We start from the raw sequence: 13,410 nt of genomic DNA on the forward strand, positions 1-13,410 counted from the left end.
ACACTTCCTCCCAAAATGCCTTCAAAACAGGACATGCATATAACATGTGCAAAATGTCTGCTGCCTGCCATCCCCAATTGGAGCACCTAGTTTTATCTGGATAAAGCTTCGCACCCCACCTCATCAGTTTCTCTGTTGTATAATACAGCATGCAAACTGTCTTAAATTGCTGTGATTTTAATTGAACTGAGTGTACAGCTCCCTCCATAGTTTAGAGAGCCCAATGTATTTCTGGTGGAAACACCGCATGAGAGAGCACTTTGATCCATTTAGCAGTTAAATGGCTGCCGTCGTCGCTTCTATGCGCGCTCAGCCCTTGATAAACGGTGCTAGTGAGTGATTTGCAACTGACTTTAAGAATAGTAGTCAAAATAGCGGGAGCTTCAAATTCTAATAATTCCTTGCCTTCTGTGAGAAAGTATTCTCTAAGCTGCAAATATTTTTTACAATGTTGGCGCAGAAGACTAAGCTCTTATTGTATGTAGCTCAGTGTATAGCATACAACTGCTATATGCCCAGCCTGTGCCATGCTTTACAGAACTGATCGTAAAACACCCCAGGAAAAACCTGGTTATCCCACAGAGGCGAATTCTCATGGAGCAGTTTTATAGAATGTTTGGCACAGATCTCCCGCCAGATTGTTAGGGCATCCCAAACAAAGTTGAACCTTACTAGCTTGTAATAGTCTGGGTCCGCAATCCTACATAAAAAGAGCCCGCTATCGGGCCCCATGCTAAATAGTACCCCACAACAAGTGTATCCCGTGTTACTGGAGCAAGCAAAGTGCAAAAGCGCCCTACAAATGATGGCCAGAAATATAATTTAGAATCTGGAAACTGTAACCCCCCCTCCCCGCCGATACAGCATCTTCAAAAGACTTAAAGAATGCCTTGCGCACCTGTACCCCCAAATAAAACTACTTAGAGCATCTTCTAACTTCTTAAAAAAAGCACTTGGAACCCTTAGCAGGATGGAGCTAAAAGATACAGAAATGTAAGGATGAGATTCATTTTTATAACGTTGCAGCGACCTTTGATACTAATAGGTAGTCTATTCCAGGAATGCAATTTTAAAATAACAGACTGAAGTAGCGGCTCAGAGTTTAGTTTAAAGATTTGATCACAAATACCTTACTTCCTAACTTCAGATTCTCCTCAACTGAGACACAACATTCAATCCAGGCAATTGAGAGGAGGTGGACTTATACTACGACGAGAGAGCTCAATTGATTCATGCAGTACTGCCCTCAGCACAGACCCACAACTTCTGCCCCCTAGACTAGTGTTTATGCCTGTTTTCTCTTTCATTGTAAAGCGCTCTGACACCCTCTGGGTCTAGTAAGCACCATATAAAAATATGAATAAATAAGTCTGGAAAAAAGAAAGGTAGGGTAGATGAACGAGCAGCTAACATGCCAAGAGAAACCAAGAGCAGTGGTCTGCAGCTACCTCCCTTAGGCACAGGTTCGGCGTTCCCAGGGACTGTAGGTTGGCCCGCACTAGGTACTTGCACTGGCCAGTGTTTGGTCAGTGATGTCCACCTGAGAGTAGAACGCGTCAGGTCTGAAGGATTAAATCTCTTCACGGGTCTCTGTATGTCTCCAACATAAGTACGGCCAGAGGCGCGATGCTAGCATAATTTACTCATCAGCAGAGTCACAGCAGCATGATCCTCATTTGTCTCAAAAACAATTATAGAAAATCATTTAACTGGTGCGCAGAGTCCATTAACATTTTGAGGCCTACAATAGTTATCGAAAAAATATAAATGGATGCTGTGATTATGAAATACAGGCTGCGGTGATTCATTGCGGGCTTCAATCAGACTGAAGATTGAAGGAACATCAGGTCACAGCATGCCCAGCCCCCTGCAGCTCAGCAGGAATCATTCTTGGGTTATTGCTCTTACAGCCCCGCGTTGATGAGATTCCTGCTAACTTCCCCTAGCCTATTTCACTGAAGTCCTTTTAATACAGCAGATCATGTATCATTTTTAATTCTGCAATACAAGTGTTTTCTTCCTTAACTCCACTCCCTCCTGAATTTCTGTTTAACGTTCGCTCCATTCTTGGAGCATCAAACGCTTTTTTTGGACACACAAAAACTGTTTCATTAAGTTCTCTTTTTGGACGAAAGTTCATTTTCAAACGGAAAATAACTCTGGGAATCAGTCTAACAAAGCTTTACTTAGCCCTCTTAATCTCTCCTATGTTTTCATTTTTTAATCTAATCAGGCCCCTAAATATGCATACAATACCCACTATCCACAAATATTTAAAAAAGAAAAGGAAAATGAGCATTTCAACAGCATCACAGGTGAATACATTTTTAGTAAGAGCAAGTGTATTGTTTTATTACATTGTTCATGGGAAAACTGAACACCATTTGCAAAAATAATTTCCACATGAATGATCCGAACAAATAGAAAATTGTTCCATCTACATTTAGGATTAGTAGTGGAGAATGGGTGGCATCCCTAAGAGATAGGAAGGGAACTTTGGAGAGGAGCCCTTCACTACGAAAACCAGAAACCATACACACCTGTAAAGTTGAGGGCATTCACAAACACTTTGCAGGTAGTTTCCAACTTTTGGAAACGTGCAAACATTTACGTTGAAGACAAGTGAAAGCACCCCAATATTTCATGGCAGCGTAAAAAGTGTTTTCCCAAAAAACAGAATTACACAAGCAAATGCACATTTCTTTAACCCCTTCCCAGCTAGGCCTCTTCCCCTCCTGTGCAAAGCCTTTTTTTGGCTATTTGGGGTAGTTCGCGCTTAGGCCCCTGTAACTTTTTAACCACATAGGTATCCACGCCAAATTTGCATCCTTTTCTTCCAGCATCATGGGGATTCTAAAGGTACCCCGAGTTTGTGGATTCCCCTGGAGGGGACCCAGAAATTAGTTAAAATACAGCTACATTTTGTTTTTGGGGGAGAAATGGGAAAAAAGTGCTGCAAATGAAAGCGTCTGTTTTTTTCCCTGCAAATGTTATCAACAAAGGGTTTGTGGGGCTGAAATCACAATTTCCCCAGCTTTCAGGTACTGACCGACATTGTCTTTCATTTGGAAGGCAGAAATGCATAGAAAGTCAATATGTAATAACAGTTGCTCAACAATTCTGTATTACCCTAAGTCTCCCGATAAAAATGGTACTTCACTTGTGTGGGTAGGTCTAGTGCCCGCAACAGGAAACGGCTCAAACCGCAACATGGACACACTTCATTGTTACAGTGAAAACTGACCCTTTTTTTTACAAAGTGCCTAGCTGTAGATTTTGAACCCTAACTCTGCCGGCACCTACGGAATCCTAGCAAATCTATACTTTTTTTTTTTTTTAAAACAAGACGCCCAGGGCAATCCAGGATGGGGTAACTTGTCTGGCTCTCACCAGGTTCTGTTTCTCAGAATACCTTGCAAACCTCAAACTTAGTAAAAAAAAAAAAGATCCACAAATTTCCTACCACCCATTGTTCCCCAGGTCTCCAGATACAAATGGTACCTCACTTGCATGCGTGGGTCAATTACCCACGACAGGCAAGGGCCCAAAATGTATTGCAGGGACATCAAAATTACCTATCACAGAACGACCTGGTTTTGCAACGGGGATCACCTGGGTTTTTGCCCCGGGCTCAGCGGCCATCTTGGGAACCTACCAAACCTACACATTTCTGGAAACTAGACACCAGGGGGAGTCTGGCGAGGTATGGCTTGCGTGGATCCCCCCCAACGTTTTCCTACCCAGAATCCCCTGCAAACCTCAAATTTAGCTGAAAAAAATCCCTTATTTCTCAAATTTCTGTGTGGGAAAGTTCTGGAATTTGCATGGATCCACATATTTCCTACCACCCAGCATGCCCCCAGGTCTCCCGATAAACATGGTACCTCACTCGCGTGGGTGAGTCAAGTACCCACGACAGGCAAGGGCCCAAAACATATTGAGGGGACCTCAAAATTACATATCACAAAACAACCTGGTTTTGCAAGGAGGGGTACCTGAGTTTTTGGCCCCGGGGACAGTGGCCATCTCGGGAAACTACCAAACACACACATTTCTGAAAACTAGACACCCTGGGAGTCCAGTGAGGTATGGCTTGTGTAGATCCCCCGTTTTCCTACCCAGAATCCTCAGCAAACATCAAATTTAGCTGAAAAAAAATCCTTTTTTCTCCAAGTGAGTTACCATTTTTCTTTGGAAGAATTTGGGGAATGCGGGGTGGGTGGAATTTTGTGGATCCACGCAGATTCAAGAATTTTCTAAGACAGAAATGTGAGGATTTTTTTTTTAACTAAGTTTGAGGCTTGCAAGGGATTCTGGGTAACAGATACCTTGTGAGAGGCACCAAATCACCCCATCCTGGATTCCCCTTGGTGTCTAGTTTTAAAAAATGTACAGGTTCTGCTAGGTTTTCCCACAGGTAGGCACATTGCTAAACATAAGTCTTTGCTTAGTGGGCTTTCTGCTGCCCCTTGGGGGAAATCGGGAGAGGGGAAATCTGAGGGGGGGGGGGGTTGCCCCGATATGCCCCCAAGGGGGGCAGAAAGACTGTAGCTATTTATTTGGGGGGTGGGGGCATTGGTATGCCCATTCTGGGCAGCCCCCGCCTCGACACATAAAAAAAGCCTAGTGGGCTCTCTAACGCCCCTGGGAAGGGGGGGGCAGATCAGGGACTGCTGCCCCCATCTATCTCCTAGGGGGCAGAAAGACTGTGGCATTTGTGGGGGTGGTGGGGCATTGGCATGCTCATTCTGGGCAGCCCATACCCCTGAATAAAAAAATATATATATTCCCTGATGCCTATTGGGCTTTCTGCCCCCCCTCCCCCTGGGTGGCAGGTAAGGGGCTTTTGCCCTTAACTGCCTCCCTGAGGGGGGGGGGTAAGAAAGACTGTGGCAATTTTTTTGTTGGTGGGGGCATCGGCATGCTCATTCTACGTATATATAAAAAAAAAATCCCTGATGCATTGTGAGCTTTCTGCCCCCCTCTGGAGGGCAGATCAGGGGCTATTGCCCCATCTGCCTCCTGGGGTGGGGGGGGGGGGGGGGGCAGAAAGTCTTATGCCTTCTTTAGGGGGTTAAGGTGGGGGCATTGGCATGCCCATTCTGGACTGCCCCCACCCCTGACATAAAAATAAATCCCTGGCGCCTACGGTGCTTTCTGCAGATTGGGGGCTACACCCAGGTATGTCTCCCTACGTGGGTGCAGGTGCGCACACAGACCTGCAATGGCAGGTTGGACACAGTCCCCAGCACCAGAGGTGCAAGTGTGCCTGCCCTAGACTGCAACAGCAGGCTGGACACAGGTTTACCTAATGCATGTGTCAATGCGTACACACAAGCCTGCAATGGCTACAGCCGCTATCACGGGCACCATAGGTGCAGGTGCACACATACAGCAGCCTGCAATGGCAGACTGCTCATGAGTTTAGTCACGATAGATGCCAGTGCACACACACCGGTCTGCGATGACAGATAGGGCCATGGGCTTTCCAGGGTCCTAGCACCTGAGGTGCAAGTGCGATCTCACCACCCTGCCCAGGCCAGCTGGACATGTGTCAGCCTCCTTACTAGAGGGAGTGCGCACACCTGCCCTGCAACAGCGGACCGGGCACCTTGCCCCTAACACCATGGGTGCAAGCAAACAGACAAAGGCCTGCAACGGAAGGCATGACCCAGGTGTTAGAACCCCGAGGATGCAGGTATGCACTCGAAGGCACGCAATGGCATGCCAGTCACATATCCAAAATGCCATAGGTGCCAGAGCGCATCCTCAAGCCTGCAATGGCAGGCTGGACACGTATTCAAAACAGTATAAGGGCCTAGGTCTGTGTTGGCAGACCAGCCCATGTTTCTGAACATGGTGTCAGCTCCTCTTCCTAGCCTTTGTAGGAAGGCGCACGCACTCCCAAACTGCCTTGACAGTGAGGACGTGCTCAAAGCCCTGATGCCACACAAGAGAATCAGCAACACCCTGGGGGTATCCCTTGGGAAGAGCTGAACTCCAAGGCAGGGCAGGCCCACGTGCGGGGGTTCCTCACAACCTGTGCAGGGACCATGCACATGTACCTGCCCAGCCTTCAGCCTACCATCACCCTCCCCCATGCGCCTGTCTGGGCTTTCCTGGGGGTGGGTGCCTTCATGGTATGGAACGACCCACTCAGGGTTGGTTAAGGCGTAAGTGATGCCAGCCTAGGCAGGGGTGCAATGACGCCCCAATGCCGGCAATGGCAGGCCTGATATAGATTCGACAGGTTTTCCGGTGGGTGGCACACTCAGGTGCTATGTCCCACTACTAGCCAGTGCTGTACCCGCCCCAGGTATGTGGTGTACCTGTTTACGGGACACAGAGGTACGGCATCTAAACACACAACGTATGCACCCCCTGCCCAAAGCGTACGAGACCAGTACGTGCACCTTCCTTCTGCAGTTCAGTGGGAAGGTGCCCAGATTCCTAGGGTCATGTAGAGAGGGTCAGCAAAGACTAGGAGATAAAAGCAAAAGGTTTTAGGGTAAATTCCCCAAAGATGGGCCATGTCCTACAAATACATAATGTGGCTGAATTGTGCTAAACAAATGAAACTATGAAAAGCTGATTTGCCATTCTATGACTCATCCATAATAATTCCTTGATTTTCATCTTCTCCTATGGTAATTACACTTAGGTTTGTAGTAAGCAGTTATTCTTTTTCGCCATTAAGAATGTTATCAAAAGCATTGTGTAAAAATGTTTTAAAACATATCTGAATAGATATCAAACCAAAGGCACTCCTACAGTAGATGTTTTTAAACATACCTGAATAGATATGAAACTAAAGCCATTCATACAATGCCAATAAAAATTGTCAGTTCAATTGAAAAGGGGGAACTGGTGTTCCTTATTGAAGCATAGTTTTTCAAAATGGATTTCAAGTTCTTTCAAACTTACTCAGAGCTCCATAGGGCTGGGAACACCATCTGTGTAAAACCCTTTCAGGCCTGGCCACCCACCCTCCGAAAAACACCTGAGCTATACAGGAAGACGGTGATACCTCAACTTGAGTCCCTGGGTCCTGCCCTGGCTGTGAGGACCGGCGTGCTGCTATCGGTCCCAGGCAATCAGTTAAGTCGGAGATGCCTGATGTCTCAGGGTGTCCAGCTGCCGGGATTAGTTGCCACAGTCTCTCTGGAGCAGCGAACAAGGATAAGAACCTGATCTCCGCTGGGGCCACATTGCAGTTGTGGACATTGGAGGTATCCCTGGATCCAGATCAAGGCTGTGACTGGGGCTGGAGAGGTGATGAGGGGGCTTGAGAGGCTGCGTGTGGTTGAGACCCTCGGGGGATCGCCTCGGGGTCACAGTCCCACACTGGGACTTGCACTGAGCCTTGTTCCGAGCCCACAGACCTCTTTCGGGAGCCAATGTCTTGGAATTTATGGTTGTTTGGGCCTGCTGCCACTGGCCTGAGGGTCTGACTCCCATATCGGAGCCTCGGTTTCCTGCTCCTGACCTCGACCTGACGCAGCTGGGACTTGTGCGGAGTCCGCAGACCTCCTTCGAGCATCCGTTGCCTGGGGGCTTGTGGTTGTTGGGGCCTGCTGCCACTGGCCTGCAGATTTGACTCACGTACTGGAACCTCAGTCCCATGCTCCAGACTCTGCTCTTGGACCCGACCCAGTCGAGACAACCCCCCCATACATCAGGAGATCATGGCAGGTCTGGAGAGTCCCACTCCAGGGATCCATTGGATGGTGGGTGATCTGGCTGTTCAAATCCGACCCGAACTAAGGGGGTGCAGGTTTCTGAGCTCTTGGACCGGCTCAGGACCCGCGTTTCTCGCAAGTGACTGCGCCGCTGAGGTAAAGGAGGAATTACACGGCGGGTGACCACATCTGAGAGGCGAGTGAAGAGCGGTGCGGCGGGCGCACATGTTGGAGATGTGAATGAAGAGCTGTGTGGCGTTCGGAGGAACAGGAGAGGCCTGATGTGCTGCCGAGTGAGTCGGGGCAGTGCAGTCTAGCCTGTTCGAGCTTCCCCCTGGGGACTTGGTCCCACATTGTAAGACACTGCAATCTTCTTTGAAGAAGGGTGGCTGACGCGGCCAGAACACAGACGACATTTTAGATTTCTGCATGCTAGATGTTCACTCTTTTTTCCAGCACATGTAACTCGGCCAGAGCTGAAATTGAAGCAAACAAAGTTTTTTGCATACTAGTATGACCTGACTGGGGGCCCTTCTGGATTGTTCAGCTGCTCGCCATCACAACCTATTTGCTCAACCCGAACCACACCCTTGCATACCCAAACCACAAAAACGAATAGAAAATCTCCTTTCTCTGCCACTTCCAGGAATAAACACCATGAAAGAGAAAGTTTTCTCAAACTTCAAGTACCTAGTTAAGTTCTTAAGATCGCTATCCAAGAAAGAGCTCCTTCTCGTAGCCGGCAGCGCATGGTCATGTCTGCAGCTGCCTGTGTGAAACTACATGTCATCTCCCTAGCTGCAAGATCACTGTGAGTGAACTTAGGTAACCTTTGAGCGGGAGATAGTAGCGGTCGACCCCAGACCAACTCTTATCTCAGGCCATAACAAATAGGGGACTACACCCCAACCACAGCCCAGGAGTCCTATCCATGGGCCATATTACCAATGACTACTTTAACAATAAAATTCACAGGAACCACTAATTTACAGACCTCCAAAACATCCTTCAGGGTATAACCCCTCCCAATATCAATCGATGACTAATTTCACCTTAACCCAGAACTCTTTCATATCTCCATTCTACCAGAGCAAGGAAGAAACTAAATGTGTCTCACAATATCCAACTCCACACATATCATGTTGGTGTACGATTCTCTCTCTACCTAGCTGTACTTGCAATTAACCATTTTACCTCCATCTTACTCCACACAATTAGCTAACCCCTCACCGTTGTGTATCCTCATATCTTGCTCTCAACCATGGCCTCACATGGCACAGACATAGAAAAACAATTCCTACTGCATCCAATTTCCGCAAAATCTCTCCAAATATGCCATGAAAAACTACAAGCATAAACTCCTCAAGGAACACCCAGAAACTGTAATAACAGACATCTACTACAGCTCAACACACGGTAGCCTCAAAACAGACTTCATCTTCTACACCAAGAAACCTGCCGAATGGAGAGAAATCCTCTTACAGCACCTACATGTAACCAACATCCTTTACGCATCCAAACTCACCATATCCCCATCCCAAATATTTGCCAGAGAACTGTCAATATCCATACACAGAAACAGAAACATCCTAATCCAAACCTCAGAACAGAATCTCTCCCCTTCGACCACCTTTATCCCGCTCTCTGTGCCACCATGTCTTCCCCGCTCAACCCACAGCTACCTCCCTCCTCTACTAAACACACCCCTATACTCTCTCCTCACCCAGTTGAATCTTCTTGTCCCCATTCCCTTCGCCCCAATGCCACCCACACCAACTAACATCCCAGATCCCCACAAAGCCCTCAGCCACACTTCAAGAACTACCTCCTCTACCTCCAAGGACAACCTACCCTGAAGAGCTAGACCAAACAACCACACCCGATTCTGGACGAAATCGGCTCACTATGAAAAGCCACAAAGTTCTGACCCAACTCGAATACTCATCCCACACCAAACCTGCACTCTGACTTCTCACACTCTACTCCCTGGCCTACTATTCCCCTTAAGCACTACCACCTTAAACCTAAACGCACCACTACTGAAATATTGCAGCTGGAAGCTGAAATGCTAAGTAACACACAAGAATGCTCCCAGTCAACCTTGTTACCTCAAAATTCCGGTCATCTTCAGCGCCAATAGGATCTCTCCCAGTAGTCACCCTCCCAGTAATCACCCTCCCAGGACGCCTCCCCAACTAACATCCACCTTAACCAATCTGACCCAAGAACATCTCCCATGTTTACTTGCATGCTACTAAACTGTTGTTCAGCAGTCAAGCATGCAACAGAAATAGCGGAAACTATTGTACTTCACAAAATTTACATTTGTTTTCTAACTGAAACCTGGCTAAATGACCACTCATCCCCCATTGTTTTTCTCCAGAGTTTTATATAGCTCAAACTCGATCCGAAGGTATCAGAGCGGCTGGGTTTTAGATGAGGTGTTTGACTTTGCCAAGTTTAAGGGAGGCTGGCATAGAGCCGTTCGATAAAGAGCAGTTAATGATGTTTGTCCATGTTGGTGAGATGATGTGTCTGAAATTTTTGACAAGAGAGGAGGTATGTCGATTTCACGCATGATAGTATTTCAGTGACTTCTTCTGAGATGTTTCAAACTTGGTCCAGGTTGCATTGTTTTTGAGTTGTATGTGGTTGTAGTTTGTGTTCTGGATCAATATGCAATATGTAACATTTCTGTGTTACTTGCATAGTGATGAGGAAATCTCCTAGAAAAGGCATTAGATTAAACAGAGCAAAACTAATATTTTTCCATGAATAGGCCTCTACTGATGTAAATGTGTAATGGTCTATCATCTCAAACAAAAAAACCCACACATTTTTATAGAGTTCTTAATGCAAGGAAAAATCATCACTCTCTTCTTGCTATATGTAAAGAGCAAAGTTAAGACAAAAGGACATGAGCCTGTACATTTATTTTCAAGGCTACTAATTGCAGTTTATTTTAGTGTCATTAGGTTTGAAGAAAATAAAAGGCAGAATGAATGTCACCGACTCCAGAGGAGTTAAAGAAGAAGCTGAATTAAATACAAGTAGATTTCATATATTAAAGTTAATAATGTTGGACTGGTCCACTATCAGTAAAATTTGGGGATGCGCCAAGTAAGGGTGTACTGAGACCAACAGATTCGAAGCGCAGACTAAAATGGTCTCAGGTATCCCCAGAAAGATTTTATAACAAGGTCAAAACAGCCTGTGCCGATGAACTGATACTATGCACAATGGAGTGGTCCCCCCCAAAAGAGATTCTTGGTGCATTTGAGTCTATATCGCAAAAAGTGGCTGAATTGTTATGCGCTCCAGCCAGAGGACACACTTTGTCTGGCTCTAGATGGTTTGATTCCCATTGCTCCAAGCCAGCCAAGAGGTTGAGGGAAGTCTTGTCAGCAAAACCTAGAATTCAATCTGAAGTTTCCACCTGTCATAGGGAATACAAGGTAGCCCTTGCCAATCGGAGGGGAGCACTGAAGGAAGAAGCGTGGAAGGAGCTGATCGATTCCAGTACTCTCAGAAACAGTTCGAGGTTCTGGAGTGTTGTGAATAGGCCCTTGTTGGACAAGGAAAGGGGGGGGGGGGGGGTTCCCTCGACTCATACATCACTGAGGAGGAGTGGGTACTTCACTTTAAATCCATGTTTGACTGCCCGCTTGAGCATAATTACAGGAAACCCCAGGACATGAAGGACCCAGTAATAACATTTGAGAGGGGTGAGATCCTGGAAGGCATCAGGATTATACTGTCGCTCGTCACGGGACTATCCACCTTGCCTTCATGGACTTGTCATCTGCATTTGACTGTGTCAACAGGGACAATCTATGGCAGTCCATGAGGGCAACGGGAGTGGAGAACAGTATTGTTAACTTTCTTGAGGACCTGCATATGTCAACTAAAGCCAATGTCAGGTTCCCACAGGATTTGCAGGTCACAAGGGATTTTGATATCAAGAAGGAGTCCGACAAGGCTGTATTCTGGCCCCGTTTTAATTTAATTTTTATATTAATGAACTGGATAGCGCATTAAGGGCAACTGGAGTTAACTACCCATGTGTAGGACGGCGAGTGATTCCCGTCCTGTTATAATCGGACGATGCCGTCCTCATATCCAGGACCGAACTGGGTCTGCAATCAATTTTAACCACCTTCTATAGATTCATGACTGACCGGGACTTGGCAATTAATAACTCCAAGTCCTATGTCATGCAAGGGGGCAATCGGCGAAAAAGAGTTTTCAATTTAGTGTAGGTAACTCCAAGATCCCCGTACAAATGTATTCTCTTACGTAGGGGCCCTTTTTGATTATCAGCTCAAATGGGGCCCCCTATTGCAGAAAAAAAGGGGATCTGGCCAGGGTTAACTCAGCAATTTTTAATTTTGCATCTAAAATAGGGAAGAAACCAACAGGAGCTATGCTGCAAGTGTACCAGGCCAAAAGCCTGGCCATAGCTTCTTATGGCAGTGAAATTTGGGGATACACTGCTGCAGAAACCCTCCAGATAGCGGAAAATGACTTTTTGAAACGCTTATTATGCGTTCCCCGTGGTACATCTAATCTAGCGGTCCACGAGGAACTGGGGGTTCCCTATTTAAGTGATGCCCTTGCTTTGCGACCCCTGGTTTTCTGGCTAAAATGTTGGATGAACAAAGATTTAATACTCACCCACCTGATCCTAAAACAGTGCCTGTCCCTTGATAACTCGGCTCGTATTCCATGGCTGAGATATATTAAAAAAAGCTTTGATGGGTTAGGGTGGGGGACTTGTTTTCCAACCCTAATGTTATTACAAAGAAGGATGTGGAATCGACCAAGCTAGCCTTTCTGTCCCTAAGGAATATGGAAAGGGAAGCTAAGGAGGTGTTGAAACCTAGTATGAGGTCGTATATAATGATTAAGACAACCCCCATGACGGAACCTTATCTCATGGGGTCTTTGTCAACACATGAGAAATTTTTGTTAACTAGGTTACGGTTGAACCTTTTTCACCTTTTGCTGGCCAGACCCATGGGCTTCAATAGAGGTCAAGTGCTAGTGCCCTGCTGCTGCGACGGACAGTCTCCGCAGGAGACGCTGCACTACCTGTTTTTATGTAAATTCTTTGAAATTCCTCGTAAGCGCTTTCTGGTTCCTATTTTGAAAAGAATGAATTTTAGACCGGTTCGGACTGTATATTTTTTATTGTAGGGTTTTTAAAAGCCACTGTTAAATCCAGGAGTTGTATGGACGTGTAAAGATTGGTTCCTCAGGCTTATTTATCTAATTTATCTGATTCTAATTGTGTTATGGGCTGTCATTTTAATTTATGCCCCTTCACTTAAATTGTTTTTATGTCTATGTAACTTTTATGGTTTGAAAACCAAAACCGAATAAAGTTTTTCTGACTGACTTGAGCCTGTACATTTATTTTCAAGGCCAATAATTGCAGTTTATTTTAATGTCTTTAGGTTTGAAGAAAATAAAGGGCAGAATGAATATCACTGACTCCAGAGGAGTTAAAGAAGAAGCTGAATTAAATACAAGTAGATTTCATATATTAAAGTTTATAATGTGGGGTGGAGTGAACACTATGAAAATGTTGGTCTTGAATAATTCTTAGACATGTTCAAAAACATACGCGCGCAGAGCAAAATTGCCCGTGGGAAGGAACACTGGGTGACGTGCCCCAGGGGAGCACTGGGTGACATGCCCCAGGGGAGCCCTGGGTGACGGGCCCTAGGGG

The 13,410-nt window shown here is 46.2% G+C and overlaps 1 protein-coding gene across 13 annotated transcripts in view; it reads right to left on the reverse strand.

Moving 5' to 3' along the window:
• The window catches only part of CBR4 (carbonyl reductase 4), a 276,454-nt gene that overhangs the window by 144,602 nt on the left and 118,442 nt on the right, over positions 1-13,410 (reverse strand). The gene's annotated exons all lie outside the window — the stretch shown is intronic.

Source organism: Triturus cristatus, chromosome 2_2, assembly GCF_964204655.1.
Source record: "Triturus cristatus chromosome 2_2, aTriCri1.1, whole genome shotgun sequence".
NCBI lineage: Eukaryota > Metazoa > Chordata > Amphibia > Caudata > Salamandridae > Triturus > Triturus cristatus.